General features: G+C 42.5%; 1 protein-coding gene across 1 annotated transcript in view; it reads right to left on the bottom strand.

Annotated features, from left to right (window-relative positions):
• Positions 1-7,192, bottom strand: part of FAM120B (family with sequence similarity 120B) — a 63,584-nt gene that overhangs the window by 33,642 nt on the left and 22,750 nt on the right. The window lies entirely within an intron of this gene.

The following is a 7,192-nucleotide window of genomic DNA, read 5'->3' as shown; positions in this document are numbered from 1 at the left end:
TCACCTCTCTTTGGAATGGACACAAATATGGATCTCTTCCAATCAGGAACAACAAAGAGGTAGACCACTTTTGAATCGCTGTTGTGTTAAGTGCTGCTGAGTCAGTTCCAACTCATAGAAAGTGGTGCTCTGAGGAGCAGCTGGTGAGTATGAACCACCGACCTTGTAGTTCAAACTGCTTATTCGACAGCGCCACAATTCTTAGCCACTGAAAAATCTTAGGAATGCAGCAGAACACTGTCAGATAAAGTGCCGAAAGATGTGCCCCTCAGGGTGGAAGACACTCAAAATACGGCCGAGTCTGAGTTGTTTCCTCAAAGTAAGTTGACCTTAATGGCATGAAAGTAGTAAAGCTTTTGGGACCTTCATTTGCTGATGGGCACAACTCAAAATGAGAATAGACACCTGCAAACATCATTAGTAATCGGAATGTGGAATGTATGAGATGAAATGCATAAAAATCAGCATCCTAGGCATTAGGAAACCGAAATGGATGGAAATTGGCCATTATGAATCTGACAATCAAATGGTTTCCTATGAAGGGAATGACAAATTGAAGATTAATGGCATTACATTTATACTTAAAAAGAGCATTTCAAGATCTATCTTGAAGTACAATTCTGTCCATTACAGTATAATATTCACACACCTAAAGGAAGACCACTTAATACCACTACTATTCAAATTTATGCACCAACCACTGAAGTCTACCAAATTCTTCAGTCTGAAATTGATAAGATATGCAATCAAGATTTTTTCATACTTTTTGTGTTTAGAATAGGAAAGTTGGAAACAAAGAGGAAGGATCAGTAGCTGGAAAATATGGCCTTGGTGATAGAAAATGATGTTGGAATTCATATGATAGAATTTTGGAAGAACAATGACTTCTTCATTGCAAATACCCTTTTTCAACAAAATAAAAGTCATCTATACATGTAGACCTCACTGGATAGAATATACAGGAATCAAACTGACTACATCTGTGAGAAGAGACAATGGAGAAGCTTATCAACCAAAACAAGACTAGGGGCAGACTGTGGAGTACACCATCAATCGATCATATGCAAGTTCAAGCTGAATCTGAAGACATTAAACTAAGTCCAAAAGCCAAAATATGACTTTGAGTATGTTGTTTATTTTTAAGCCCATCAAGTCAGTTCCAACTCACAGGAGCTGGTAGTTGTGAATTGCTGACTTTGTGGTTAGCAGTTCAGTGCTTATCCTACAGCATCACATCAGCCACCACAGTAGCAGAGACCCTGGGCTCAATTCTAGCAGGAATTACGGGGATGGCATTGGACTTGGAAGTGTTTCCTTCCGTTGTGCTCAAGGTCACTGTGAGCCCTAATTAACTACAAATAAACCCCATAACGGTGAGTGTGGACACTGCAATGGATTAACAAACACACCTTAGTAGGGAGGGCGAGGGAGGGATGTTTGGTGCCTTTTTTTGCACTTGTACCACCACCACCATACCTATAAAATGTTGAATTGGCAAAAACTGTGGTATAGCCATATTGACAACAAAGCCTAAAAAGAACCACATACATAGAAAGAGTTAGCTACTAAGGCTGGTATGGACAACCCGAGATCTCACAGGGTTTGGTTCCTTGGATTGGTAGTTTAGGGTCAGAGTTTCGTGGCACACCTAGTTAATTGGGCTAATAACAAGTTTAATGCTCTGTTCTATCTCCTAGGTCATGCACAGTGCCTGAGGTCTTCAAAGCTTGGAAGAGGCCATCCAAGGCACAACTGGTCTGTCTATTCACCTTGAGCAGCAGAGACAAGAGGAGAGTCAGGGACAGGAGGAGGCTATGAGATATGTGGCTAACTGCCTCATGAACAGCCGTCCTCTTTGCCAGGAGACCAGAAGAACTGAGGGTTCCTGGTTATCCTTACCGAACATTTTCACCAAAGATTCCATAGAAGAATCCTCATCAAAAGGAGGGAAATGCAGAAGAGAATTGAAATCTTCATGGACTTCATTCACTTTTTGGAGCCATGGAGCTGGATGAACCTCCACCAGTATTGCTTTGAGATAATCTTGAAACCTTAAACCAAAAACATTCCCTGAAGTCTCCTTCAACACATACAGCTGCCTTCCCATCCATGGTCTTGTTCCAACCCTGAAGACTGTCTGGATTTCTTAGAAACCCATCAATCAAGAATTTCTTCTTCTGGGTGTTAGCAGTCATTGTCTGATCCATTTCCCTCTTCAACAAGCTGATGATTATCTCAACTGGCACAATCTTTCCTTCTTTAATGTACTTTTCAGTGAGTTCACCTTATTGTAAATCTGAGTTCTTTCTTTCATCACGAAGGCGTTCTCGTGCAGAAAGGTGTGTACAGCAGTATTTCTCAACAATGCAGGTGCAGAGGGCTCCCTTGCCGGCACCTGGCCCACCAACCAGCGGTTTCATTAGGCGGAGAGGGCAGAGAAGCGGCCAGCAAGTCAGCAGTGGGAAGCAAAGACTCAGGACTTGCAGGAGCTGGTGGCTGTAGAGGCTCAGCATACACCGTGTCTTAGCCGGACTAGGCGGGGTGGGACAGTGGAGGTCGCATTTTGCTCTTTTAAAAAATGATCTATATGGACTTTTGGTGTGGCACTGTAGGATAAGCACTGGACTGCGAACTACAAGGTCAGCACTTTAAACCCACCAACTGCTCCTTGGAAACCCTAATACAGGGTCGCTATGAGTCGGAACCAACTCGACGGCACTTAGCAATGACAATCTATGTGATCAGAATGAACTCTGGTAGCGTCATGGGTTACGAGGTGGGCTGCTAACCACAAGGTAAGTAGTTCAAAGCTACCAGTAGCTTCTGGGGGAAAAGATGAGGTTTTCTACTTCTGTAAAGATTTACAGCATCGGAAATCCTATACTGGACCTCTAAGAGACAGAACAGACTCAATGGCACACAACCACCATCACATGTGGCCAACTGACAACTGCAACTTAAAAGGCTGCACCGGAAGCTTAGGGGACGAGCGTTTACATGAACAAGTAACGGAGCATGTCAAGGAATGAGGGTGAGAACCGTTGTCAATGTCACTGAATGACAGGTGTGGAAACTGGGGAACTGATGTATGTTTCTGTTTGCATTGTCTCTATGACAACAGGGAACCACTTATCTAAACTCCCTGCCTCTAATCCTGAAACTCCTTCCCAGACCTGAGCTCAGTCTCAGGGAACCTAATAAACACAAGCAGCCCCTGTTTTGGAAACAGGCCGGGGGTTGTCCGGCAGCAGTGATCTGGAAGAACCAGTTTGTTCCACCTGCCTGCACACAGACCCCAGCATCAATATTTACTGTTGATCGGTAAACAGGCCAGTAGGGTGGTGTTTATGTGCTCACCCAATTACCAGTTCCGTGAGATGACACATTATGGACCCAAACACAGGTCAACAGGAGGAATGTAAATGGGGCGTGGGTGGGGGGGAGGCCACCAGAATTACTGTTTATCAGCCAACAAGACAACAAAACACTGGAGCCTCTGGCTAGAAGGCAGAGCTTGAGCTTACAGCTTCCATGCTGAGATTCTTTCCATTCATGAGGAATCTCCTGACAAAAGAAGCAGGTGTTCTGAAGACACAGAATGTGGAAGCAGCTCCGTCAAACAAAGGTCAAGAGCTGGCCCCGCTTCCCTGGCATCGCTGTGACCGAGAGCCACTTGCCCTTTCTCTGAATCACTAAACTCCACGGTTCCGCATTGTTCATTCCAGAAAACCTTTATTTGCTGGAGAGCCCCAGCTGGCAACACAGGACCACATACATGAGGCAAACCTCAATGCTCCCCAAGCACTGTGAGCCCAGATCCAGAGCTTTACTCGCAGCTCATGCTTCTCTATGAGGAGGGGGCCCTAGAGGGGCCGGAGGCACCTTTACTCACTGACCCTGGATCTCATCATCCTGGAAGCCTGGATGTAGAACTGAGGGACACTAACCACGCAGAGGGGAAAACCCTCACACCTGGTTTCTGTTTGTTAAGTTGCCACATAGCGACCCTGCACAGGATTTCCAGGGAGCAGAAAGGAGGGGTGAGAGCCAGAGCACATCGAAGGCGCATGAGAGCTGGTGACATCCAGTTTTGCTCCTGCCTCCCTCAGACGGGCCGTGCTACCATCTGCCTGGCCCACAGCACAGCCGGACACCAACACGGCCCCATGCGTTTTGGCCCTCTTTGTGCTCCTGTCTTCACTGGTTTCTCCCACCATGCTAGTCACCTTCCTCTGGTCTCTGTTCAGGACCTTTCTCCAGGCTGACATACCCTATGCCCACTCACAACTCCAAAACCCACTGAAGTCCCCGCCGGCCTGCTCCCAAGCACCCGTGTAGGCACGTGTACTACCACCCAAGAACCACTCAGAAAAAGGGCTTCAGACATGGAGAAGGCCTCGGAATGAGCATAGGAGCATAAAGAAAACATGGCACACTGGGATTCCAGAGACCAGGGGAAATCCTGACCTCAACACTTTAGCTTCAGGCAAGTCACGCCTGAGCCTCAACTTTCTGCTGTGCTGCGCTTTATCCGAAACTGGTCAGATGTCTGTCAAAAGCCTGACTCCAGAGTTGGTTCATAATTTATACACACACCAGGCACATACACACACACACCACATTCAATACACGTGTTCACACATGTGCCAGATCATAGGCGCATGTGCACACACCAAGGCATTTTAGGTAAGCTGACATGGTCTGGAATTGGCCTTTTAAAATCAGACTGTCATATGGTGTACTATGCCAGGAACAACAAATGAAGAGGAATGGCACCTATTCATGGTCAAAAGAACATTTCAATATTTATCTTGAAGTACAACACTGTCTGTGATGGGATAATCTCCATATAACCACAAGGAAGACCAGTTAATACCACTATTATTCAAAGTTACGCACCAACCACTAAAGCCAGTGATGAAACTGAAAAAGTCTACCAGCTTCTTCAGTCTATAATAGACCAAACATAAAATCAAGATGTACTGATAAGTACAGGTGATTAGAATGCAAAGGCTGGAAAGAAAGAGGAAGGATCAGTAGCCACAAAATATGCCCTTGGTGAAATAAACAATGTTGGGGATCTCATGACAAAATTTTCCAAAACCAATGACTTCTTCATTGCAAATATCTTTTTAAACAACATGGACCTCAACATAATTTAGAACATACATACAGCTTTCTGTTGGGTCTCGATCTTGCATGATTCGTCCTTCAAGTCCTGCTTCCTTGGACTTGAGCTGGTGGCCAGCTTTATTATTCTCTATCTGTCTGCCTGCCCATCTTGGTTCATCTGACCCAGACTTGGGACTCTCCCATATCTACATCTGCTAGCCATTTACTTGATATAAACTACTTCTCTTTATATAAATAGACACACATACATACATATAGGTAAGTTCCCCTGGTTTAGCTTCTCTAGAGAACCCAACCTAAGACAATAACCATTTAAGAAGTTGAATGAACCCCAAGTAGGAAAGAACCCAAATGAAATCACCAAGACATGTGATTATCAAACCCTCCAAAAGCAAAGACATAGAAAGAATCCTGAAAGCAGCTCGGGGAACACAAAAAGTTACCTAAAAAGGAGAACCAATAAGGTTAAGCTCTGATTTCTCAGCAGACGCCATGCTGGAAAGAAGGCAACGGGGAGACGTATACAAAACTTTGAAAGGTGCCAACCAAGAATCATATACCCAACAAATTGTTCCTCACATGTGACAGTGAAATTACAACATTTTCCAATAAACAGAAATTAAAGGAAATTGTAAAAACTAGACCATTTTTATTTAGACTGAGAACAAATAGCAGAAGTCAACACCACCAGAATTAAATCTAGATATGGAAGTATCAAAAGTAAAATAAACCTTCAAGACTGAAAATAGAAATCAGAGATATCAATTTATAATGAAGACAACAACAAAGCAAAAAAGGGCAAAGTATAGTTATAGAACTTCCAAATGGTAAGGAAGTCAAGTAGATTTCAAGATAAAACAGACTGTTTAAAACTGGGGAAGAAATTAATGAATTACAGGGTAACCTCAAAGAAATTAAATTAATACATCTTCATATCAAATTAAGAAAAGGGTAAACCATGAAGATTCTGTAAACATTAAATAACAGCAATAAAGAAGTTGACATGAAAATTCACAAACAAAATTAACTTGGCAAAGAAAACTATATGGAACAAAGAAACCAGGAGCACCACAAGAAACACACAGCAAGATGACTCTCAGCAACTCATGTTGCTGTGGTTGTTAAGCGCTGTAGAATTGGTTCAGACTCATAGCAACCCTCCATAGGGTTCCCAAGGAGCAGCTGATTGGTTTGAACTGCCAACTTGACGATTGACAATCCAGTGCTTCTCCTATATTGCCACCGCACAATAATTCACTGATTGTCAAAGGATGAAATTCACCACTCAAGACTCAGAGAGTAGCATAATGGTTAAGAAAACAAGACCCTTCAATATAAAAGAGATACAAGTTTTACACAAAGACAAAATAAACTTAACAATCAAAGGATGGAAACTATATAAACATAATAGTAATAAAAACATGAGGAGGAGTGGCAGTGTTCATTTCTGATAAAATGGACTTTAAGGCATAGACCAGGAAAAGAGAAAAAGAATAACATTATCTCATGATTAAGGGTCAACTGAACAAGAGGACAAAATCATAATAAATAGCTTGCTCCCAATGAAAGAGCCCCTCAAAATACATAAATAAAACTCTTAACAGATTTGAAGAAATAAAAAGACAACTCTACACTAACAGGAGACTTCAGTACACCACTTTCAACAAAGGGCAGAACAATTAGAAAGAAACTCTGTAACAAAGACATAGAAGAACTGAGCAACACAATCAACCAACTTGACCTCATAGATTTATACAGAAAACTCAACCCAACAACAGCACAATGCACATGATTTTCCAGGGCACATAGCACATTCTCCAGAATAGACTATATGCTAGGCCACAAAGCAAGCCTCAAAAAAAAAAATTTAAAACATCTCAGAGAATAAGAAACAAAGGAAAAAAATTCCTTGACTCAAATGAGAATGAAAATAAAATACAGCAAAATCTTTGGGACACAGCAAAAGCAGTGTTTAAAGGGCAATTTATAGCAATAAATACACACATCGCAAAAGAGGAAAGAACCAAAATCAACACGTGAATACAACATTCCCAACAAT

This window comes from Chrysochloris asiatica, unplaced genomic scaffold (genome assembly GCF_000296735.1).
Source record: "Chrysochloris asiatica unplaced genomic scaffold, ChrAsi1.0 scaffold00361, whole genome shotgun sequence".
Taxonomy (NCBI): Eukaryota; Metazoa; Chordata; class Mammalia; order Afrosoricida; family Chrysochloridae; genus Chrysochloris; species Chrysochloris asiatica.
The sequence above is the reverse complement of the archived record's forward strand: the minus strand, read 5'-3'. Positions and strand labels throughout refer to the sequence as shown.